The following is a 25,991-nucleotide window of genomic DNA, read 5'->3' on the forward strand; positions in this document are numbered from 1 at the left end:
GAGTAAGAATAGTATACCCTAGGTGGATCAGAGGGGTCCCACTGCCTCCCCAAATCTTTTCTGCTTTGCTTTCTGATGCCTGAGAGATGGAACCATCTATTCCACAAAAAAACTGCAATTTTCCTGAAGGAGAGAAACAAAGTATAGTATTTAATAATGCTAAATGACTGTACTTCAATAATACCAAGACACAAAAAACAAATGTAGAGCCTTCCTTTGTCAACTGGCAAAGGAGGGAGGAAAGTAGTATATTGTTAAGGGGTCTTCACAAGCAATGCCTTCCAAATCATTCCTGATTTTTTTAATATTCTTTAATGAACATGTATTTTGTAGTGGGGGGGGGGAATTTTTCAAAAGAAAGTCCACAGGTCTAGTTTCAAGGGCAAATAAAAGTTATTCACAAAGTATTTTTATATCAAGTGATTTAGAAGAAGCTTTGAACTTTATCATAATTAACAACTGTATGTACTAACATTTTCCACATCTACAGGATTAAACTTTAGAACTTTCAGTTTTATATTCCTTTCCTTTTAAAGGAAATAGGAGTATAAAGATAGATGGGAGGATCATTAGATGTAGTCACATGCTACAAGAATTTCTTGTCAGGAAAAAGTTTTGTATCTGCCATAGTATAGTATGAGTAGTTTTGCAGTTTATTAAAAATATTGCAGTTAAGTCACATGAGCTTTGAGTTGTTCTGCCAATGGCATAAACATCTAATGGTTTAAAAAAAAAACCTATGTTTATAAAATACATCCTCTAAAAAGGAAAAAAATTAGTACGCATGATACTTCAAACCTCTTATGTTTCTTTAAGAGTTTCTTTAAAATTAGGTGTATGCTCTATATATCCCATCCTGAGTTCACAGGGCCAAAAGTTAACAGTATAGGGTCATCAAGTAAATTAAATGTTAACAGCAAAAATTAAAGGACTTAAATTAAAAACATAGGGTCTAATCCTATGATGAAGAAAAGTGAGGAAAAAGTGTTCCCACAAGAGCTGTAAACTGTTCACCTATTTAAAATAAATTACTTCTTCAGAGCTGCCTTAAAAAGTTAATTTGTTTTAAACACATAAGCATTTCTTTGCCAAAAAAGAATGCTGTATTTTTTCTCCTCATTTCCCTATAGATTTGTACTACATGAAATAATGTTTTACATATTAAGAATAGAAATGTAGCGTGAGGCTCAATTGTCACAGAGAACTCATCACACGTTCTCAGTCATATCTCCAAGAGACCAGAGAGGGTCTCAATTTTACTTCTGTGTACTAAAAATAAGAAATGAATGCTAATAAATTCCTGGCTCCCTGTCCTCCTCAACTTCTAGGCCAAGGCTCACCCCAAGTCAATAAAGTCTCTGAGAAGGTCATGAGTTATAATTTTTTAAAGTTTTTACTCAATGTAAAGTTTATTTTATTAAAACCCTTCAATTTTCTTTTGATAAAGGATCAATAGATCCATCTCTATTATTTACAAGCCCTTTTTATTATATTGTTCCCCAAATATCAACATTTTAATGGCTAGGACAAAAACTTAACTAATTCTTAGTATATTTCAGACCATATATGGTATAGGATTTACTGTTCTAAGTGTGTCACTTTTTGAGAGGGGCTCTGTTAAACTGCAGCATAACCATTTACTTTTTTTCAAGTTTATTTAGCTTTTTTTTTTTTAGTAATCTCTACACCCAACATGTAGAACTCATGCCCTGACTCTGAGGTCAAGAGTCACATGCTCTTCCGACTGAGCCAGCCGGGAGCCCTATTAGTGGTCATATTTAAAGAGTTATCACACGTAGGTGGTTATGAATTTATACTCAGTAGCTGCAGGGGGCACTCTGACAATGGGTAGCAGCTTTTACAAAGAGGTATGCTTTAACTGATATGATTCTATGACTCTATTATTTTAAAAACAATATTCTAAAACTCTGTATTTAATATTTCATCTAAAGACAGCAGGTTCACACAATTTTAAAAGGTAGGCAACTGAAATAAGTGGATTTATCCTTTTTCCAGGTATCCTTATTGGTAAAGGAGGTGGGGGAGTTCATACTTCTTCAGTAAATATTAATCATTATTAATTGTAAATGAATTTTAGTTCAGTCACATACTCTGTGCCCAAGAATATGGAAGCAAAACAATTCTTCATATGGGGGGAAAAAGCCTTTATACCTCCACAACCTTAAATCAGAGTTGAAAATATGTATGAATCTGTTCTACTTCCATAATACTCATAATATGATTTTTTAATTGAAATAGATATTTGCCTAATTTTCTTAAATATTACAAGAACTTAAAATACATAGATCATTCCTAAGCTATAATACTATATGCTTGATTTAATAAATCATTCTACATTTCATTTATATCTTCCTGGGGTTAAAACTATGACTTACTGGTAAAAACTGTCACCTCAAGCAAGTTAGGATTACCATCCCAGGCACTGAAGTTAATTATCAGAGCCCCCCCAAAAGGGGTGATCTTACAGACATGACTCCCAGATTCAAATTACATATAATTTAAATCTTCCATCTGCCACTAAGATTGTAGCTAACTTTCATCACTAGTTTGTTTTGCATCTTCGGATACCTTAAGATCATTTAGTTGGATTCTCTATAGCTCTCAAGTTTTATGACTATGATCACAACACTAAACTCATGGTAACAAATGGGATCTAATTCTTTATGAACAAGAGAAGCAAATGTTTTTAAAAAGCAGATTTATAAGAATTGTGTGACCCATCCATCCATCAGCACCCTCCAGTCTCTTAACATCCTCAATTATTGATTTTTTTTTAATGTTTATTTTTGAGAGAGAGAGAGTGCTTGCAAGCGGGGTAAGGGCAGAGAGGGGGGAGACAGAATGTGAAGCAGGCCCCAGGCTCTGAGCTGTCAGCGCAGAGCCTAATGCAGGGCTCAAACCCACAAACTATGAGATCATTACCGAGCCATGAGATCATGATCTGAGCCCAAGTAGACACTTAACCAACTGAGCCACCCAGGCATACCTCAATTGTTGATTTTAAAAAGTAATTCCAGGGGCGCCCGGGTGGCGCAGTCGGTCAAGCGTCCGACTTCAGCCAGGTCACGATCTCGCAGTCTGTGAGTTCGAGCCCCGCGTCGGGCTCTGGGCTGATGGCTCAGAGCCTGGAGCCTGTTTCCGATTCTGTGTCTCCCTCTCTCTCTGCCCCTCCCCCATTCATGCTCTGTCTCTCTCTGTCCCAAAAATAAATAAACGTTGAAAAAAAAAAATTAAAAAAAAAAATAAAAAAGTAATTCCATAACAATGAGATAGATAGTGAAAACTTACAAACTTCTTTACTTTCACTTCCAAGTTTTGCTTTTACAAATACTTTTTTTGTTGTTGTTTTTCTTCTGTTAACTGTATTTGTTAACTGTTCAATTTTTCTTTTCTTTTTTTTTTAATGTTTATTTATTTATTTTTGAGAGAGAGAGTGAGTGAGTGAGCAGGGTAGGGGCAGAGAGACAGGGAGAGAGAGAATCCTAAGCATTCTCTTGGAATGAGAAGAGATAGTACTCAGCCAAAATCAAGAGTTAAGAGTTGGCTGCTTAACCAACTAAGTTACCCAGGTGCCCCTCTATCTTTCTTAGAGACTTATCTCTTTATACATTGAGGATATTAACCCATTATCTGCTTTATAGGTTAAAAATATTTTTCAGTTTGTCATGTCTTTAATATTTATAGTGAATTTTTTCCTGTGTATTTTTTGTGTAGCTACCAAACAATGATCTCCAAGATTCTGTGTTGAAACTTTTTATCATTCTGCATATCTCAGTGACCTCATCCAATCCCATAGTTTAAACTACCATCTACAATTGATCAACTAGTAAATCTATAGACAACATGCAAACCAAAGTTTTCCCCTAAATTCCAGACTTCTAAATAAAATCCAATCCTAATATGTAGTTATCTATAAAGTGAGGATGGGGAGGATGTACTTAGCCCACAGACATCTCAAAATCAATACTTCATATATCAAAATCCATCAAACCTAGTTTCCTTATCTCAGGAAATGGCACCCACAGCTACTCAGCTGCCCACACCAGAAACCTAGGAGTCCTGTGACATACCTCCTTCTTGCTCTTCTCCATATATAAAGCCTCCTAAACCTCCTCTTCAGTCTTATCTTCCAACTTCTTCCATCTTTACTTACTCCGCTCTAGCCATATGGGCATTGAATGTACCAGTCCTTCCTGCTCAGCATATTACCATATGTTCTTCCTTTGCTTAGAATGTTCTTCCTTTTTGTCCTAGCTAATTCCTAAGCCTTGGCTTAACTGTCCGACCTTAGGAAAGCCTTGCTTAAACCTCCAGTGTTAGGTAGGTCTCCATGGTGTATGCTTTCATTGCATCTGTATTTTTCTGTTACGGTACTTATCACAGTTGTAATTTGTATGACTATTAACTTACACATTGTTTCTCTCACTAGACCACACCACAAGAACTGTGACTATTTTGTCACCCCACTTATATGCTCAGTACCTTGCACAACACATGACACAGAAGAGGTGCTAAAAATAGTTACCTAGAAATACCTACATATTAATACTGAATAAATAAATCCAATTCCTTTCGAACTTCATTTCACTCCCATTTCTACTTCTTTCATTCAAGTACTATTTATTGCTTGCCTGGATACCACAATAGCTTCTGGAGGATCTGACCACTGCTCTCACATTTTCTTTTTCTTGCTTTCTTTTTTTAAAAAATTTTTAAGTTTACTTATTTATTTTGAGAGAGAAAGCCCGAGTGGGGGAGAGAAGAGAGAGAATCCCAAGCAGGCTCCCACGCTATGAGAGCTGGATGCGGGGCTCGAACCCACCAACCATGAGATCATGACCTGAGATGAAATTAAGAGTCACGCTTAACCAAGTGAGCCACCCAGGCACCCCTGCTCTCACATTTTCTAATCTGTTCTCCAGTATCCTTGTTAAAGTGAGTTTCTAAAATATAAATCTGATCATTTTACTCACAGGTTTAAGATTTTTCAATTGCATCAATATAAAGGTGACACACAAGGCCCTTCATGGTTTAACCTCTATCCACTTGATCAGGCTGAACTTTTCAACTCCTCCAAAGCCACGTAGCAGCAAATCACACAAACTACCCAAATTTCCTTGAACATGCAGGTTCTTTATGACTTCTGTTTCATTACACTCCAATGATTATGTTTAAAATGTTTTCTGTGGCAGATTTCTACACTTTCTTTCACACTGGAATAACCCTAGTCCTGTAAGGCTCCACAAAGGAATCCCTCAAGACATAGCTCTACTTCTGGAAAGCTTTCCTGAGCCACTTATTCCTAACCTGGTTTAGGCATACTCTTACTCTATTTTTATCAAATTGTCATTTTTAGAGAATTTATCTATCTTCCATTAGACTTTCAGTTCCTTCCTTGGCAAGGACTACATATTTTTCATCTCTGTATATCCAATTCTGGTATGGACTTCGGTAAATGTCTGATTAAATCTGTGTGCCAAACCATATCAAACCCATCAAAACATACCTACCTGTGGGAACTGGTATTCCTACTTCTGGGAAATCTTCCAATAAATAAGCAAACAAATAAGAAAGTCAATTAGAAAAGGTATATGCATAAAAATGTTCACTTCAGAATTTTTTATAATAGCAAAATATTAAAAATAACCTAAATGTCCAGCAATAGAATGGGAGAATCTGCTAATGACATGTAGTAGAGCAATTTAGAATGAAGATTATAAAATTGATATAGTAATTCACAGATGCTTATAACATGTTAAGTGGAAAAAGACAAAAAAAACTATTTCACAGCATGACCTTTTAAAATAGCTATTGACTCAAAGGGAACGTGAAAATTGTATGAGTAGTTTGTGTGGATTGTGATTTCATTGCCTTTATTCAGAACTTTATAAATGTTGCTATGATAGCTTCTCAATTATAATTACAATGAAAAAAACTTAAAATTAAACCCATATCATTAACCCATGTGTATATATTAGTGTATGCACATTTATATATACACATAGTTTTGTTTATGTGTGTGTGTGTGTATATATATATATTTGTGTGTGTGTGTACGTATATTTTTTCCTAGTTCAGTCTTACGAAAGATCCAAGAAGCAGAGACACTTCATTAGCATAAGCATACCTAGCCTTGGTCTCTAATACCATTCTGCACTAACAGGAAACAGGGCTCCTTAGAGAAAAGGCTAATTCCAGGGCTGGAGCAGAGTTAAAGACAAGATAAACATGGAACATCTTATTATATCAGAAAGTAAGGAAGTGCTCAAAAAAAAAAAAATGATGTAGGCATATCACATAGACATAGTACCCAAACTAAAGGTGCTCCCACTAGCTTAATCTGGGACAATTTAAACACCAAAATAATTAAATACAGACTCAAATATTTAGAAGTGAAAGATCATGATGTAACTTACCTTCAAGTGATTCAGAAAAAAAGTATACAAAATATACACATATAAATAAATATAGGTAAAACTCAAGAAAACAAAGCAAATACAGAATGGAAAAATAGGAACTCCTAAGTTAATGCAGATAATAAATAGACAAATAGAGTTGAAAGGGCTCTTTGTTCACAGAATGCTATGGGCTGACTGGTAGATGTGGAGAGAGCATTAGATTTGTTGACTCATTTTGCAACCATTATGGTAAAATTATATCAGCAAGAGTTGATTCTAAATTTAAATGGGAATTTTGATGATGAGCAGGATGCATCTTCAAATATTTCCCCACAATTTGCTTTTTAATTGCCAGGAAGAAAAAAAACAAAACCCAGAGTAACCATAGAATGGAAAATTCGGGCCACATATGGATCAGGTGATCAAAACTAATTATTATCAATGAGGGAAAGATGGATATCATGTGCTTCTAAAAGTGATCACCTGTGCAGCAGTCCAGTTGAGAATATATATATAACCCCAATTTAATCATGAGAGAACATCAGACAAAAACAAAATAAGGAACGTTTTATTTAAAAGAGGGGTGGAGTGAGAAGCTATATTCTTTAAAAATGTCAAGGTCAGGGGTGCCTGGGTGGCTTAGTAGGTTGAGCATCCAACTTCGGCTCAGGTCATGATCTCAACATTTGCAGTTCATGAGTTCCAGCCCGGCATCAGGCTCTGTGCTGACAGCTCAGAGCCTGGAGCTTGCTTCTGGTTCTGTGTCTTCTGCCCTCTCTACCCTTCCCCCACTTGCTCTCTGTTTCTCTCTCTCAAAAATAAATAAACATTAAAAAAAAAATTTTTTTTTTAATGTCAAGGTAATAAAAGATAAAGGCTGGAAATGTTCCAAAGTAAAGGAAGCTAAAGAGTCATGACAACTAAATGCAGTACCTGACACCAGTCTGGCTCCTATACTAGAGGGGGAAAACATACAAGGATCCACCTACAAAATTGGAATATGGAGGTAGATTGAAGTATTAGTTCAATGTAAGACTATCAAGTATTCATGGGTTACAGGTCAGAATGTATGTAAATTAACCTAAAATGGTTCAGAAAAAAATTGTATATAAATATACATGTATGAGGTGAGAGAGATTTTGCACAAGAGCAAGCAGATGATAAGGATGTTCTATAAATTATTTCTATTTTTGAACTTTTTGTAAATTTAAAATTATTTCTAAGTAAAAAGATTTTTTAAAAATTAAGTCCACCTTAGAGAAACAAGACCAACAGGAAAATAAATGTTACTTTAAGACCCATCTAAGCAAATTGTTTTTAAAACATTCTCCAGTGTATACTAAATTTTCAAGTTATTGTTCAAAATGTTTTCAAGTCTTCATTCTTTTGTAAAAGATGAAAAGACCTATAGCTTTCACAGTTTTATCTAAATAAGTTAATATGTTGAAGCCAACATTCCATCAGTTGTAGCTTTCTTATTAGAAACAGCAGGAGGGAAAGAAAGCATTGAAATTACAAAACCTCTGTTCTCCACATTACCCACATTTACCATTCGTTTGCTGGTGATTGCATTCCAGTTTCCAAGTAAAACCTCAGATTTTAAATTATGACTTCAGTTCTACTGTTATGACAAGTAAAGAGTATGCAGAGACTCAAATGAGGTCTGTGTAAAGGAGTGGGGTAGGGCTGATTAACTCTTCATCATATTGAAGATGAAAAAAAGCTGAAAACTTCTACCCTAATTGAGTACCTAAATAACTTCTTTATTTTCATAAAGTACATCACTATGTGGAGTTTTAAAGTTTGGAGAAAGTATTCTTATTAGTTTTTACCTCTGAATTTGATGATTTGATGTAAAAACACTTTCTTTTTTTTTTTTTTCCTTTAAAATTCAACTCAATTATTTGCACCCCCTTGTGGTCAAACATAAAATTCGTCGTTTTCAAAACATCTTCCAATTGGGCTTTTTGTTCAGGCATAGGAACCATGTTACTAGATTTTGTTTTCCTCCGGTTTTGGTGAATTGAGATTATGAAGGGTTTTTGGTTTATGAAATAGTATTTGAAACAAAACAGGACTTAAATCTTCTAAAAGTGACCTCTATATAAACTTCAGTCTGGGCAAAATGGAGATAATTGCACCAACCTCAAGGGTTACTGTGAGGATTCAAGGGGAAAGTGCATATACTTGCTTAGCTGACACACAGTAGGTGCTCAGTAAATGTTATTTACCAACATCATCACTTTAGAATTCTCTTGACAGACTATATCGTAAAGGGGGTTAGATAAAAAATTTACCAGTTCATGCAGTTCAAGTACAATTGTTCCTCAAAGATACCACTTATCCAGACTTACGTCTGGCTGATTCTCGCCACAGATATAGTATATTTTTAAAGAACAAAGAATATATACTTATCTCTGGATGACAGAAATTTGGGTAGTTTTTACTTTATATTTTAGACTGGCCTCATTTTGCTCTTCCCCCCTCCTTAATTTTAATAATAAGAAAAAGCAATAAAACTATTCCACTTCCATATGATACTCTTAATGATAAACTGACATCCTTATTCATCTGGCAGAGACTGTTAACTCATATTTGGCAAAAATAATTTGTCAGGCTACTTTATCATTTTAAGGAGCTTTTGATCACAAATGTTTAACTCCTATTGGCACTAGCTTAGCTTTTTAAGACATAAGAACCTATTTTAAAAGATTAGTGTTAATGACTGACAACAATAGCTAACATCTACTAATATACCAACCGCTGTTAAAATGCACTTACTATATTACCACATTTACATCCATACAACCCAATGAGATAATAGCATTACACCTTTTACAGAAGATAAAATTGAGAAAAAGTAACTTATAAAGCTAATAAGTAGCAAGGCTAAGATCCAAATCCAGGCAGTTTAGTTCCAGAGTCCACCCACTTAACCAGTGCACAGAAGCACCAGAGATGTAAAACAAACATACTACTTTGCAACATTACTTCTTGATCTCAAATTATTAAAATCCACTTCTTTTCTAATTGTACCTCAATAATGCAAATCATGCTAGCCTTCTCCCATTTCCCTACTTCTTAGTACTTCAGGCACTTTCAACATCCATCATCTTCTTTAACCCTCGCAATGATATATGTATGCTTTTGTATACTCCTACAGTTACTTACGGTTCATCACAAGTTGTTTTGCAACAGAAACTGGAAAAAAAATGTAGCAATACCCCAGCTTTTAGACTGTTGGATTCTTTAGAAAGCTTATTATCACTTGGGATCAGGAAAAAATTAACCAGTCAAAAATAATCTTAAAATGTAACAATATAGGATCAATGGCAGTTGTTTTGTTTTCATTTTCATCTTAACTAGCTTGGTGGCGGGTAGGATAACTCTCCCAAGCATATGAATGCTTAAAAGAGGTTTCTAAGGAAGGTGTTAAAATATTGACAACTTTATCATCAATTATTGCTATCTTAGCGTCCAGTTTGGGGACGTGGGCACAGATTTGTCTACGTTTTGTGCCTCTTTCTACTTACTAGTTCTAAGACTTAATCTGAGTCTCGAGTGCCCTCCTGTATAAAATGACAATAATACCTACATAACAGGACTGTTTTTAGGGGCAAACACGATCAATCCGTAAAGCGTTTATTTAGCTCCGTGCCCAGCCAGACTACAAAGTACAGTACCACAGTGTACGTGGTATCTAGCTATTATTACTTTATTAACGTGCCGCACAATGGAAACCTGTCTTCGATAGTTTCAGTTCCTTTACCACCCTTTAAAAAAAAAATCACCCTAAGTGATACCCAAAGACTACCCATTCACCTCCCCAAAACAGAGCAGAATGTTTAGGAACATGTGAGACGGTGAGAAACTGGACTCGATGAAAGCGCCTTCGAAACAGCCTAGAATCGAGAAGGGCTACAACACACTTAAGTAATCCTTCACTCCAGAGCACACGCACACCACACACACACACACACACACACACACACACACACACACACAAAGTTGTTGAGGAGGGGAAACCACGCCTCCTGTGTGTGCTCAGGTTGGATCGCACAGCAAGAAACAGAGTGCCCCAAGTTCCAGAATCTGACAGATGCGGACTCATCCACGTGCTTGCAACCTGTGCCTCCTTGGGCAAATTACTTAAATTCTCTGAGCCTGGCTTTCCTGGTCTGCAAACCGATAATAATAATAGTACCTACCTCATAAAGTTGTTCTGAGGCTTAAGTGCAATAGCTCCTGCAAAGCGTTGACATACAGCAAGTGCTCTACACACAGGCGGGGCTGTTTTAAGTACACGTGTATCCATACACAGGGTCTCAGAGACACAGTCCGTTGTTAGTTTAGACACTGGCAATAAAACGTTTTTCTTTTCGTCTAGGCTGCACCCTTATTTGTTTTCCTCGAACAGTAAAATAATGCCGATCGACTGACAAGTCATCTATGGACCCTCGGGCCCACAGTCCCCACAGTTCCTCCACGTCCGCGGCTGAGCAAAGAAGCTGCACGCACGCGCAAGAAAGGAGGTCGGAGGAGAGACTGAGGAAGCAAAGTGCGAGCGGCGAACAGCGACGATTCTGCGCATGTACAAGGCGCGGAGGTTGGGGTAGGAGTTTGCGCATGAGCAGAAGTGTCGGGAAAGCTAGAGAAGGGTTAGGAGGCGGTATTGACAGCTGTGGAGGCAGCCCGCGTTCCCGGCATGCCCCGGGGCGGCGGGGTTGGCTCTAACGAATTTGAATGAGGAGCCTCAGCGCTTTCGGCGCCATTTTCGAGTGATGCCTGATCTCATCAATCTAGCGGGAGAGACGGGATAACCTGTCCGAGATTATAGCGCCGCTAGGACTCCGCCGAAAAATCACTTAAAAAATTGCCAAAAATTACTTCGTGCAAAGGGCAGCCCGCGGAGCTTCACCAGGGTTGGCGCAGACGGTAAGAACCTGAAGAAGTAACAGCGGGACCTGGGAGGTGGCAGTGGGGGACCGTCAGGCGATGGGGGGGGGGGGTGCAGCGAGTGGGCACTGGGTCCGCCCTCATTTTAATTGCTAAAAATGAGAGGAGATGGGGTTGGGGGTAATTGAGTGTCTGCGAGTGGGCGGCGGCGGGCGGAATGTGGCGGGAGCGCGGAGAGACGGGGGTGTGGGGGGAGGGGAGTTGCAGTTTGAGCGGGACTCTGACCGGCTGCGGCGGAGCAGCCGCCGCCCAGCAGATCTGTCAGCGGGACCCCCCGCCCGGGGCCGGGCTCGGGGCGCGGCGGGGCTCCGCAGGCCGGGGCTTCTTGACAGGAGAGGGGCGAGCGTCCCCTCCCCCATTTGCCAAACCGAGCGGTCTTTAATCGCAGTTTTCCCGGCCCGCTGACGGCCGTCTTCTCGTGACATGAAATTTAAGATCTACGGAAAATTAAGGACCGAGAGTCTAGTGGGTGCCTCCAGTCCGTCGTGCGGACCTGCTGTCCGCGGGACCCAGCACTGTATATTGTGTTAGACGCTGAAGCGTGAGGTGCCCTCGGAATGTGGGTTTCACAACGTAGCCCTACGGCTTTGCGCTCCTCGGTCCCGGCAGGAGTAACCCTGACGGTGACTGGCTTTTCCAATTTGGGCAAGATAGGGCGGGGGCAGACTTTTGAGGTTTCAGCGGGCTCCTAGGGAAGATGCTGGACTTTCGCTTTTTGCTCGGGATTTTTGTCCTTTGCTCTCACGGTGTTGTTTTTTCGGGGGGGGGGAGGGGTTTGAAAGATAGGGTTTGGAGCTTGCAATTTCCTTCTCCCAGTTGCACTTTTCTTAGAAGACTCCTCCGATCTCTGAAACATGTCTCAGGGGAAAAAAAGCAATCTGTGAAACTGTATTGATGTTTTCCTCACGAAAAAGTCTTAGCCCCGACAGCTTAACGGTAATTTTGCGATCTCCACCTTTTCTCGGGAACTCTCTTGACTGAGGCGGAGGGAAGAGGACTGTTATTTGTCTTTCCCTTTAGTGATTTTTTTTTTTTTACGTCGTCGTTTCTACCAATTCTTAGTCGATAACTCTTGAATGATTTGAGCCAGTTACGGTTTTAAGCAGGACTTTATAAATAATGGCCTTCGTAAAAATTATTCATTAAAGATCTGTTAGGTTTTGAGTCTTTTTCTGCGCTGAAGGCACCGCTGATTAACCCTTTGCCGGTGTGTTTTGCATGTGGGGCGCGCGGCTCTGGGTTGCGAATATGCAGGAGATGGGTTTTGCAGCAGCTATTCAATTGTTCGCGAAGAGGAAAAACGCTTTCTGGGGACCGCACTCACACACTCTTTAGGACCACCTGCCCGAAGAGTTTTTCCCCCTGGAATTGATGTAACGATTGATTGATTTCTTATTTCTGTAAAGACTGGAGGACCCGCCCTCACTTAGAATCTGTCCCCGAGGAGAATAGGAGAGCGCAATGTGATGTTTTTCAAATTGTGTCTAACGGAGCTCCCAAAACACCGGACTTGTTACCCCCTGATTGGCTGGAAGGGAGCGGGACTAGGGGGTTTGAAAGTTGAACACTAGATTGTGATTCTCGACTTTGAGAAAAATACTTTTAGAGAACCACGGAAATAGTTAGGAAACGTTAAGACGGGGAGTTTGGGGGGTGGGGGGGAAGCTGGTGTTTAGTATTTTTTTCTTCCATAAAGGACTTTCGAACAGTTCTGAAATGTGTATTAAAAGTAAAACTGAGGATGCAGTTTTCGCAAAAATTGTAATTCTGTTGGCTGAAATTGCAAGACTTTTATGTGTTTGCCCCTGTGATCTGTTGGTTAAAAACTGACTGTAGGTCTAGGGTTTTTATTTCTTTGGCAGAAAATTTTCAACTTAAGCTACACATTTCGATGCAGATTTCGGGAGAATTGTTTCTTTTATTTTGATGATAAGAAACTTAAAATTTCTTAGGAATGAGCCTCCCCACATTGCCCATAAAAATTGTATGTATTTAAATTTATTTTCCACATCTAACTTAAAACACATGGGTTTTGCAAATTCAGCCATTGCTGTGGACTTAAAACTTTATTAACAAGAAATTTACGTTGCTTAATTTAGACAATACAACAGGTAAGTATGCACAGGTGCTTATGTATGATTTCATTCCTTTGGTAAATTCACTGTGAAGAAATACATCGCATACACCATTGTGGGTGTGTTGTGTCTTACTTGGTTGGTTTTCAGTTCATTTTTGTTTAATGTTGGTTAAGACAGCCGTCAATATATTTCTATTTATTACCAAGCTTGTCATTCCGTTTAATTGCATCTTGATAAAAGGCGGGTGTGGTTTTCAAAGCAAATCGGTGAAGTCAGTGATAAACAAGATAGCTGTAGATACTTTTTAAAAGATTTTTTAATTTAATAGAAATTAATGTTCTTTTATGAATAGCAGTTGAAATTTTGAAACTTAGTTTGTATTCTAACATTAGGTCAAATATACATTGTTAGAAAATATTCAAATGAAAAGATCCCACGACTTTTAAAATCTCTGTAGGGCTATAAATATAATTTATATTGAGTGAAATAGCTGAGTTTATAAATAATGCTATTTTGTATTGCCTTCATAACAAGAATTGCAATTGTGGAATCTTTGTTCATTACCTTTTTTCAAAGCTGTTTATTTTGAATCATCTCATGAAAATTTCATGAAAGGTGCTAATTATCCTCTCTATAAAATTTGACTTAATGAAGTTGTAGGAGACCTCATTTCTGTTTTAAGTGTAATTTTACCTATGATACAGAACTATCAGGTTTTGCTTTTTTTACTGTTATTTTGGGTTTGGGGTTTTAATTTTCATTCAGATTATTATGTGACTTGGAGAGTTTTGAGGGTGGGGTAAGAGAGGGCTTTAAATTCCACCAGGCGGGTTAAACTTAACCATACTTTTTTAGTGCTTTGGTTTATGAGGGTTTTTGTTTGTTTTAAGGAGTGATGGTGAAGAATTGTTTTATTTAATAAGCCATTTTTTAAAGAAGTGAAGGATTCCTTTATTTAAAATACTACACTTAAAGCTTGAGAATGTACTAGCACCTAAATAAAAATGACAGCATTTAAAATATTTTCTCTTTTTATGTGATGGGTTTTTAGATTTGTGGCCATGTAGGTATGAGTTCCAACATGTATATTATTATTACGTATAGTATCCATATTTCTCTGTAGAAATTGATAATTCTCATTTTCTATTGTAAGGACTAGAAAAGTCATTTATTCCCTCTGGAAAACAATGGTGGGTAAAGGTGTTGCCAGTAGCTCTACTCTTTTTAAAGCTATGTTTATATAACATGGGGGAGAGGGAACTAGAGAAGGTAAGGTGTCAGTCTTCCTGGTAGCATTGATATTCATTTGTTTGCCTTTCAATTTTTTTTAAAACTCCAAATAAAAGTGCAATTTTAGACTTTGCTTTAATGCTATTAACTCGCCTTAGTTGTACATTTACAAAATGTAACCTCCAGTGTTTGCAAGTAACACTACATTTTTTTCTAATCAGATTAATATCACTTTTTAATGTTACCAAAAACTGGAACCAAGGATGAAAATTTCACAATAGCTTTCATATTCTGGATCCCTTGTTTCATCATGTTTTGTGTACTACATTTTTGTTTTTTGTTTGTGAAGACATGTATATTTTTATTTCTGTTTATTGGCATGCAGTAACAATATACTTCAATATTGGTCAGTTAATAAGATTTACAAGAAAAAAAAAAATGCCCAGAGACTGTATTGGGTATTTCTTCTATGTGATACATAAGCTTTCTCCAATTAAAAAAATCAATTAAATACACTATTTTGAAATTTTATTGTATAAAAATTTGTCTCTCATTTTAAAAAATTTCACTGGTCTAAAATTGGCTTTTTTCTTTTTTCCTTTTGTTTAGTGAAACTTAATAATTCCCACATTGATTTCTTTTTAACCCTTTTTTAGAAGAAACAGGTTATTGGTCTGATTATGACTAGAAAACACATTTTAGAAAGAACTGTCATGCCAGAGTGTTCATGTACATGTAGTTTTGTTATTTCTTACTGTTACTAATTTTTATTTAGCAAACTTAGAAACACTGTGGCCAGGCAACTAATTTGGCATGTAATTAGACTCAAACTATGACTTGCTGAAATTTGGTAGCCCCACATCTCTTAAGACCAAAGGAAATCAATAATAAACTACCACTTTCAAATAAGTGTCAAAAATTAGACTAAGTCATTTTTGCTAGTGATAGTACTAGACTTTAAAGTCGTGATTGTCTTAATAAGAGTAGTATCACTTTTAGAATTTCACGTTACTAATAAATGTTTATATGTTTGATTATTTGCATATACAAATGACTGTAGAGGCTTCCTATAAATATTGCTTTCTTATAGGGAAATGATTTTCCTTTGCCTTTTTCCTCCCCAGTGTCTGTCTTAGAGATGCTTTAAAGGATCTCCTTTTAGAAAGAAAAGTTTCAAATATGAACTGATATTAAGTATACATATTAATTTTATTTTTAATATTTTTTATCTAATTATGAGAAGTTTAATACACTTTTTTTATTACTTTCATATTTCACTAAAAAGTCTTTGCCCTGGAAAAATTTTGCACTGGGTTTTAAGTGTAAATAACTACTTTGTAATATGTTTGACATTGAGTTGTACTAGTTTGGGGGGGCTACATCTTTTTTTTCTTATCATACACATTTGGTTTAATATTTGTCTTCGATCCAAACCTCTTTTGTTCTTTATTGTCTAGTATTTGTTGTTTCCCCACTATTTAAAAACTTTTGGCATGGAGTACATAATGGTTTCTATTTTCTTTCTGTGATTTTTAAAGTTGTGACACCTTAATTTTCAGAGTGCTCAAATATAGAAAACTTTGTCTAGATCTTTTGAGAAGGACTATGTAGAAATGATTTTAATGTTTCAAAATGTCATGGTTTTTGGATTGATGTTTGTGAGTTACATATGTGTGCTATTTGTTGTTAAATATTTGGCGGCAGAGGAATAAAGATTTTTTGGTTCTCATTTCTTTTCCTAAGCTATTCTTAAATAACAGTAGAAAACTGAACTCGTTAACATACAGTACGGTATAAACCTATGGTAATTTAACAACTTTATATTTTTACATAATTGCCATTAAATCATTAAGATTCAAGTGAAACAAATGAAGAAGCCACTTCTATACATTTGGTTACACCATCTACCTGGAAATATTAAAAAACCATTGGCCCAATAGTCATCCACTTGTTACTTATAAATATTTTAATTTATTTAAAAAGTTAATTCTAAATTTTTTTTCTGTTAGAACTGTAATGTCTTAAAATATTTGGAAATATCAGTATAATTGTTCACTTGGGCATGGCAAAAGACCAAACTTAAGAATAGTAATTTCTGTCATCATTAAAATGTTTGATAATTTGGGGAGAAAGGTAGTTAAAAATTATCTCTGTCTCTTGAGTAGTTCTTTTAACTGTGGATTTTATGAGTTTTAGAAACACAAACTGTATTTCTGATATTTTCCTTATGGAGTCACCTTTACCAGTCCTCCAGCACTTACACACACATACACACACACACACACACCTTTGAAAATGAATGCCCTAAAGAGAAATGAAAGCAGAAACATATTAATCTGATTTGTTTGAAGAGGCTTCAGATGATAAAGCATATCACAGGTGTTTCTAATCAAGTTATTTCTGCTTAAAAAACATTATTTTCAAGTTAGGGCTTCTTTGAACACAGGCAAGATTGGGGTCATTTTGAAGATTTTTACCTTCGTGTTCAGGGATCAACTGTGGAACTGCAGGAGGCGGAAATCTGTTGAGTGTCTTCATGCTATAATACATGACATTTTTATTGCAGGTTTTGACCTTTAGGAGAGAGCCAATTCTGGAGAACAACCTAACTTCTCTGATTGAACACTCACATAATGCATTGGAACATGATAGGAGATTAAGGTATACTAATGAATTTTAAAAGCATACTATTTCATATCTTTGCAGTATAATTGGACTAGACCATTAGTAAAGCTAGAACTTTTAGGTGAGCTAAAACCAATAAAGATTTATTAATAGACAGAAATCTGTGAAGTGGTCAGGTAGGCTTCTCTTATTAAAACTCCACATTTTTTAATATAATTGCTATTCTCATCGACTTTTATTAGATCCAGTCCCAACTGAATTTATTCATTCTAAAAATAAGAATATAGTGATTTTTCTTTTTTTTTTAAGGTTATTATACTGGTATATAAAGAAGAATTAAATAGTACACTTTTCATCTCATAAAATGAAAGGTTTAAATCAAATAGAATTTGGTGCTTGGCTGTTTGACAGGTATAATGATAGGTAGAGCCTATAAGTTATGTAAGATTAATGAGACTATTTTAAGAGAATTTAAAGTATTCCAGATACCATCCTAACCAAAAGTGGCATTTTGGTTGAAACTGAAAAACCCACTTTCTTAAGCAGAAACTAGTATCTTACTCATAGGTACTCTGAATAAAATATTTAAATTGTTCATATCAAAAATTACAGACTATAAAAATGTAGAATGCCAAAACTTCCAGTGACTTAATTTTACCTCCAAAATACTTTATCACAGAGCCACTTTTCTAGTATATTTTCTTTGATTTTTATAGTTTTTTGAAGGTTTCAGATACTTAGCTAATAAAAATTTTGATTGTTTTGTAAACAGTGACCTGGTATAATGAAAATGAACTTACTGAACAATATTACTAAGCATTGGTTAATTTTTGCATGGTAAAAATATTAATCACATGATAAAGTATTAACCGTAACGTATTTTTTAAAGAAGTATTTGCTAAAGTGAGGTTTACTAAAATAGAGCATAATATGAATTTTTCTTTAAATTTTTTTTCACCTAAAAATATTTACTTTATATGCTTACGATACAGGAGAGATAGCAAAGATTTGTTTTCCTAAGAAAAGTGTTAATTTTGTCTTATGAGTGAAGTGTAATTGTCATATAACTGCTTGTATCTTTAAATTATTTTAAAGCAAATTCTCTAATGTGTGTTTGAACATTGAGATACGTAACAAAATATTTAAAAACTAATATTCAGCATTTATTATAAGATATTAGATAATCCAGGAATGTGAATCCATTAACAGTTAAAGCTAAATAAAATGTTAAAATTTAATAGAAATCAGTTTAATATAAGGGTAGAGTTCACATATTGATATCATTATACTGTAAGGTGTCACTATATACTGTTGGAGATAAATACAGGGTATTGAATGTCTTCATAGCTTAGATTTGAGAATGTTATAAATAAGCAGCTTAGTTTAAATAAGATGGAAATGAATACAACTTTTTCCCCCTCTAACTTAGCCAGTGATTTTCAGATTAGAAAACATTAAGATGAAAAGTGAAAAATGTGGTTTCTGAATGTCTGAAAAATAAAAACAAATCCAGATTCAATTTATCAGTTTCAATCCAGGTATCTTTGCACACAGCCTATTGTTAAATGGAGGAAGAGTGATAGCTTTTGAGTTGATATTTTAGATAAAGACATCAATCCCCAGAGTTTCTAATTTAGAGAGTTTATGATTTATGATCTTTTAAGTGTCAAAACTTATTATTTGGACACAAACATTTAGCACCATAAAATCATCTCTCTATAACTATATACTGGCTTATAAACTTCCAAATTTTTAGCTTAGTAAATAATCTAACATGTAAGAGATTTGGTGCAAATATTAATAGTTTTCTTGTATTTGGTCAGCTCTTACAGGATAAGAAACTTTAACCTAATTGGTAGTGTGTGTTATTTTAGAATACAGGTTAATAAAGGCTTTTACTGCTATGTGTGATTGGCTATCCTTTACCCCTTAAAGGACATTTTCTACGGATTTTAGGTGTTTTAAATTTGCAAACCTGATTATCTATATCTAAGCCTTGGTAAGTACTTTATCATATCAGGATTTGGGGAAAAAGACTTACTGTGGTTTTTTTTCTCTGATACACTTCTTATTTGGACAGTGTTTATATTCTGGGTTAAATGCATTTTCTGGGTTAAAAAACATTCATTTTCAGGAAAAATTCTTAATTGTTCCTAAAATACAGTTATACTGTCAGTGTTCAAATTTTTTTGAAATAGTTATCCTTAGCAGGGAAAGAATATTAGGATAAACTAGAATAGAGAAAATTTAACATGTCCACTCAGGTACTTGAAATTCTTCATTGTCATTGGTAGATAATTCTAGTTTATAAGGACAACGTATTTTAAGCAGTTTCTCAGCTGTAACAACTTTCTTTATTGTGGTTTTGTAATGTTGCTGTGGATTCATTAAAGAATAGTCAATTAAAAAATTTTTTAAATGTTTATTTGAGGCAGTTTTGTATGTGTGTATTTTGTGGTGTTTCTTGACCAACCAATAAAATATATTCTTAGTCTATTTTTTCTTTTCAGAATTATAATTTCTGATAACCATTTTCAAAACAATATTTAAGTAATGAGAAGATTTAAATTTTTCATTAAATATCATTTTGAAGTAAAATTTCAGTTCTTAGCACGACAAAACACAGTTTTGGTATTTTATTAACATGTATGATTTGGCTTAGTTTTACTTTCCTGTTTCATGATTAGAGTCACTTGGAAGAGAAACATGTAGTGTATTTCAGATGTAGTTCCCGAGACTGATTAATCCATTGGTTAATAGTTCATTAATTTGTTACTGTTTTGTGTCTTAATTTTTAAATATCCTTTTTTGATATTTGCTGTTAGTTTTTTCCATTGTTTGGGTTTCATAATGTATTATAGTATTTTTGTTACCCTGTGATCCTCAGAATTATTTCTTTTATTTTTATTAGCATTATTTGTTACTGAACTGCTGCTAAACAGAACAGTTGTTTTTCAATTTTGATAAAAATAAAAGATTGGGTTTTTCCCTTTTTTTCCCCACAAAATGTTTTTATCTGAATTTTAGGTATTTCTGTTTTATACTTTTATTTTTAATCCCAAATCTAGCCTTCTTGACTAGATATTATTTAAATTCAGCCAGTTCTAGCATTTAAAAAAATAATTTATAGATGTCCTAATTTTCCTGAGTTTTTAAATATTTTTCAGAATCAAAAATTGCTTAAGGCATTAAAAGATAAGGATTGCATTTAAAATTGAAGTATTAATTTAATGCTATTGGATATAAATAGCATCACATTTAAATTTAAAGATAATTTGACAGAATACTTCTATTTGTTACTCATTTGATATTATGTACTAAGTTTTTAGCTTCATATTACACATTTAAAGTAGATAAATTACATGTGGAAATTTTTTTAATAGTTGGAGTTTTTTTGTAAAAGAAAAAAGAAAGTTTATGGGCTAAAAATCTTCTTTGTTAATAGGGTCTGATTGCAAACATATGGTGATGATTAGATATGTGGAACTTGGGAGTCTGGAGCTTTTTATAAGCGAAATATAATTTCATTTCTTGATTAAATTTTAGATACTTATTTTCCAGGAGAATGGATAGGAAAGATAATATGAATTTATGAATTCATGGCAAATCTGGCTAAAACTTTTCTGAGAATTTTGATAATTGAGCAGTTAAATCTAAACTAGGAGCTGAAGATCATTACATGTCATTAATTTTTTTCCTTAGATACATTATAGGTTCACTTTCTAATCAAAACACTAATTTTGTCTTCTACTCTTCCCATCCTACTTTTTAAGAAAAAAAAAAAAAAATTCTTAAATAATTGTATCATATAGTGATGTAAGCAGACCTGCTAGGTAGGTTGGGCCTGAACCATTTTTGTCTTCTGTGTCAGTTGCATATGCTTTTCTTAGCTTGCTGCTTCAGCAGCAGCAGCAGCAACAATGAATAAACAAGTATCACCACAGCCCTTGTTCTTGTCCCTTACAGCTGGGAGCAGGGGCTGGGAGATTGCTGCTGCATGTCAGCTGTTGTACAGAATAGCATCAATGTGCAATAATGGTGGCCAAAGGAGCCTACACCCACCAGCTTTTACAGACCAGGTAGGAAGGGCCCAACTATCATAACCCATATATAGCATAATAAATACTTTTTTTGACATAGGGTACTTTTTTTCCCAAAGCTGCAGAAAGAGAACAGTAGTTGCTTACAGTTCTTAGACTTACATTTTTCTATTATTTACTCTGTGGCTTTAGTTATTTAATTTTTGTTCTGTTAATTTCACGTATGAATGGAAAACTGTCTTGTTTCTGGAAGTATGCATGGTATGTTTCATGTTTTTCACTTTTAAGCTGGTAGATTGGAAAAAAACTATTAATAAGTTGCTGATAACACAAGTTATGTATTGTATTAAGGAAAGAGAAGTTGATTATGGCCACATTGGAGTGTTTCTTTCACTTTGGGGCCATATTCTGAGCCCATGTTATCTTTGTTTATAGCCCAAACAAACAAGGCCAAATTCTTGCTGATTTCACTATAACTAAAAAGAATACCCCATACTACTTAGTGTTGTATTTAACTAAAGACAGAGCAGCTGCAGGTGGAAACTCATTAAGTCTTTACTTTTTCTTACTGTTAAAATGTTTTATATCTGAAAGTTCAGATTATTCTAAATCTTTTGGAATTAGGTCTTTGTAATATCAAATGATACAGAACGGTGTTTTTTATTTTTACAATTTAAATTTGCACAGCTTTGCATAACCTAAATATCTGCATTTTTCTCACCTTTTGTATCTAAATAATTCCAGTAGGTTATAGTTACAAGGAAGTGAATGTTAGATTTCTATTAATGTTCAGATTTCATCTGTAGTTAATGAAGTGTAGGTAGAAAACTACAAATGACATTTTATTTTGTATAAGCCTAATATCCCAATTTAAAGTCTTGACATTTGTGGTAGCATTCTTTTTAAAAGGTAATCATAGTTTTTCCCTGGTCATCTTCATTAAAATTACAACTAATCACTCCTACTCTTAATGTTTTCCCTTACCAATCACAGTAAACTCAGAATATGAATTTCCTGCTAATACTGTTGAAACAAGCTTTGTTGTAGTATGTGTTAGTTTTGTCTGAAATAATAAATGAGCTCAAAACCTGATCTAATGTGAAATTAAATGTATTCAACCATAAATTGAAATTACTTTTTTTTTTTACTAATACTAGAATGTTGTCTTTAATGTGTTTGTAATTTAACAGATAACATTTTAGTTACCTGCTCTTAATCAAAAAGTGAGTTACATAATCCTTTATATTGAAAATATCTTGTTTTTGCTATGAATTACGACACAAACTGTCTATGGACCACCTGTACCGGAATAACTTAGAATAAAGCATTTTTCCAGACCTGCAGAATCAGAATCTCTGGAGCTGGGACTCAGAAATTTGTACTTTTTACAAGCTCCACATGAGTTCTTTTAGAAGCACCACATGTGAGGAGTACTGCCCAAAATGAAATGGGGGAGGATTCTTGACATCAATAAACCATTTATATTTTCTGCTTCTCCCCGCCCCCCAGCCCCTTTGGTCGTCATGGATCCAAGCTCAGTAACTGCTTCTGAATCTTATCATCTCTACCACAGTAGTTCTAGATTAAGTCTTGTTATTTCCTCAATCATGTGAAGAAAATCAGTATTATGAGAGCTTTATTTTTGTTCAAGTATCTTGGGGCAAATTTTAGTCTCTGGTACATTTAGTATACCTATGTTAGACCTACACTTGATAAAAACAGAAGGATTTGGTCATTTAAGAATTTTAAAATTTTTCCTCTGGAGAGTGGCTATTTTTCTTAAATATACTTCCAAACATTGGAGAAAATAAAGAAGAACTTCCTATATGCTGCTTATGGGAGCATTTGACAATGTCGTAGTAAAGTTGAAGATATACATAGGCTTGAACCCAACAATTCCGTTCCTAGATATTCTAGGTAAACTGAGACATGTATGAAAAAGTCTTATAGTTACTTTTATTTTTAATAGGAAAAAATCAAAAGTACTATAAATGTTAAGCAACAGGAGAATGGCAAATTGTGTCATAGTCATATGATGAACTGTTTATTATACTGCTGTTTAAGTGAGAGCTCTGTGTGATCATGGATGAGTGTCTTCGGCGAACAAAAACAAGTTGCAAAAGGTTGTATATTATATAGTATTTATATAAGATATATAGCATTTATGTAAAGCTAGAAAGCAATGATATATATGGTTTTAAGTACTTGATTTTATAGTAGTAGTAGTGTAAAAGCATGTATAGGAAATAAATGCCAAATTCAAGATTGTAATTTATATTAGAGAAAGGAATGGGATCAGGGTATGGTACGAAAAGGATTCAACTATATGCATAGGCTTTTTCTTTAAAAAAAAAAAAAAAAAAATACGTAAAGCAAAATAAGCCTGGCAGAATATTAGAATTCCATGAGAAGGCCAGGGATTTGAAATTTTCCTGTGGATTTGAAATATTTTTTCAAATATATCAAAAAATGTGCTGTCTTTATTTTGGTGAAGATCTTCTACAATAAGATGTATACTTAGGATGCTCCTAAAAGCATGGATGACTTTATTCTATTTGTTCTATATCTTACAGTAACTAATAGAAATAGTACTTCCTACTCTTGTAAATAAAGAACAGCAATTTTTCTTATCACTGCTCTTCCATTTACCCTTGAATTCAGACAGTTTCACAATAGTATTTTCTTTTGTTATGGCTATCGATCATAACATTATTTTCAGAATTTGTTTATGCATTTGAAACTCCAACTTAAGCTTTGTATTATACTGTTTTACAGTAGAATTCTTGGAATTAAGCAATATATGGATTTTTACATTTTGCATTTGTATACATGTTACATGTGTGTATGTGTGTGAGAGAAAGATTGGTCAATCTTGAGGTATGATCTTGAATTTATCTTAAAATATCTGCACTTAGATGATGTCCTCTAGAAGCTGAGTGTGCTCCAAGTTAGACATGAAGTGTGAGTTTTAGTTGCACTTAGATATTTGACTTTTAAACTTTGAGAAGGTAATAGTAATAGAAAAGTGAATTTTAAAAACTAATGATAACACTTTGGAATGCTGCTTGTAAATGCTGCTTGGTGTTCATAATCTGTGATTGTGCTGTATAAGGATCAGAAAGCTGTGATTATCAACTTTAGCTGAAAATTTTATTAACTTCTATAATGTGATCAATTTTTTAAAGTCTTCACTCTTATTTTTTTTCCTAGGTTTAATAAAGATAAAATGAAGACCATAATAAAATAGTCCCCTACTTAGCCCAGCAATTCTTACCTTGTAAGTATCAACTCTCAGTTAATATTTAGTATTAACCTCTGCCATTGCTATAAAAAGTTAGTGTTTTGCTACAGGTGTTGCTTTATTTCTGAATGACAAGTTTCTTATCTCCCCTTACCCCCTACACATTGAAGGTTGGTATTAATTTAATCCAGTTTAGAACAAGAATAATGCCATTGCTTTGAATAAGTTTTCTATTCTGGAAAGTATTTTACAGCAAGGCTCTATTTTCTAAATCTGAGAATCACAATTTTAAACACTTGTCCTCCAAAGGAATTGATAAATAAGTAATTATCTTTATTATTATTAGTCAAGTTTATTTTTTTTATTGTTTTAAATGTTTATATATTTATTTTGAGAGAGAAAAGAAAGAGACAAGCAGGCTCCACGCTGTCAGTGCAGAGTACAGTCTAGGGCTCAATTTCACCAACTGTGAGATCATGACCTGAGCTGAAATGAAGAGTTGAGTGCTTCACTGACTGAGCCACCCAGGTGTCCCCCATTAGTCAGGTTTATTGATAGTTATTTTATGGTTTTATAAATTGGAAGGATTCTCTCCACTTGAGAGTTTTTTCATTTATTTGTTTTTATATTTCACTAAATTACCCTGCACACTTTTCTGTGAGATACTTAAAATTTAGCTGTTAAACTTCAGAAAGTGGGAAAGACAGGAAGGCAATCCCTTTTCCTTCCTTTTATACATACATACATGCACACCTCTTTCTTAGAATAAACATTTGGACCCTGATTCATTTAACTTTTGAGAAACTTACAAATTCTAAGGAAAAAATTTTAACAGGTTAGCTAAAATTAATGTCATACCCCTAGAAAAACTCAAATCAAGGTCATGGTAAATACACAAGATAACTATTTTCCTAAAAATATTTGAGACCCTGGGGTGCCTGAATGACTCTGTCAGTTAAGCATCTGACTTGGGTTCAGGTCATGGTTTTACAGGTTTGTGAGTTCCAGCCCTGCGTTGGGCTCTGTGCTGACAGCTCAGAGCCTGGAGCCTGCTTCACATTCTGTGTCTCCCGTTTTCTGCCCCTCCCCAACTTGTGCTTGAGCTCTCGCACACATGTGCACTCTCTCTCAAAAATAAATAAAAAATAAAACATTTTTAAAATATTTTTAAAAAATATTTGAGACTCTAAAGTCAAGCTACCATAACGATTCATTTCCGTCTATTCTTTGAGCTCATCCCTAAATAAAAGAAACTTAAGTGCACCTTTTTTCTGTTTGTGGTGTTGAGGGATGGCCCTGTTTTAGTAAAAACTAGTGCATCAGATTCTTCTCTACCATATCTAATACCAATGGATTAGTGACTCTGTGAATAATGTTTATGTGTCGAGGAGTGACCTTATAG

At 34.7% G+C, this 25,991-nt stretch overlaps 1 protein-coding gene and 1 long non-coding RNA gene across 9 annotated transcripts in view; one reads left to right on the top strand and one right to left on the bottom strand.

Annotated features, from left to right (window-relative positions):
* Positions 1-10,746, bottom strand: part of LOC125166434 (uncharacterized) — a 38,473-nt gene extending 27,727 nt beyond the window's left edge. For both annotated transcript variants that reach the window (XR_007152452.1, XR_007152451.1), the window contains exons 1-2: positions 10,628-10,746; positions 5,532-5,564 (exon numbers count right to left, since the gene is read on the bottom strand). This is a non-coding gene — a long non-coding RNA (uncharacterized LOC125166434). The remainder of the gene's footprint in view (positions 1-5,531; positions 5,565-10,627) is intronic.
* Positions 10,747-10,944: 198 nt separating this feature from the next.
* The window catches only part of LOC125166382 (uncharacterized), a 74,339-nt gene continuing 59,292 nt past the window's right edge, over positions 10,945-25,991 (top strand). For 3 of the 7 annotated variants that reach the window (XR_007152449.1, XR_007152450.1, XM_047860295.1), the window contains exons 1-3: positions 10,945-11,354; positions 17,250-17,344; positions 24,559-24,625. The gene's annotated coding sequence lies outside the window, so the exon portion shown is untranslated. Of the gene's footprint in view, positions 11,355-17,249; positions 17,345-21,164; positions 21,388-22,898; positions 23,472-24,558; positions 24,626-25,991 lie in introns of those variants that run through there. The other 4 variants (XM_047860306.1, XM_047860316.1, XM_047860324.1 and 1 more) reach the window with 4 other exon arrangements.

This window comes from Prionailurus viverrinus, chromosome A1 (assembly GCF_022837055.1).
Source record: "Prionailurus viverrinus isolate Anna chromosome A1, UM_Priviv_1.0, whole genome shotgun sequence".
Classification (NCBI taxonomy): domain Eukaryota; kingdom Metazoa; phylum Chordata; class Mammalia; order Carnivora; family Felidae; genus Prionailurus; species Prionailurus viverrinus.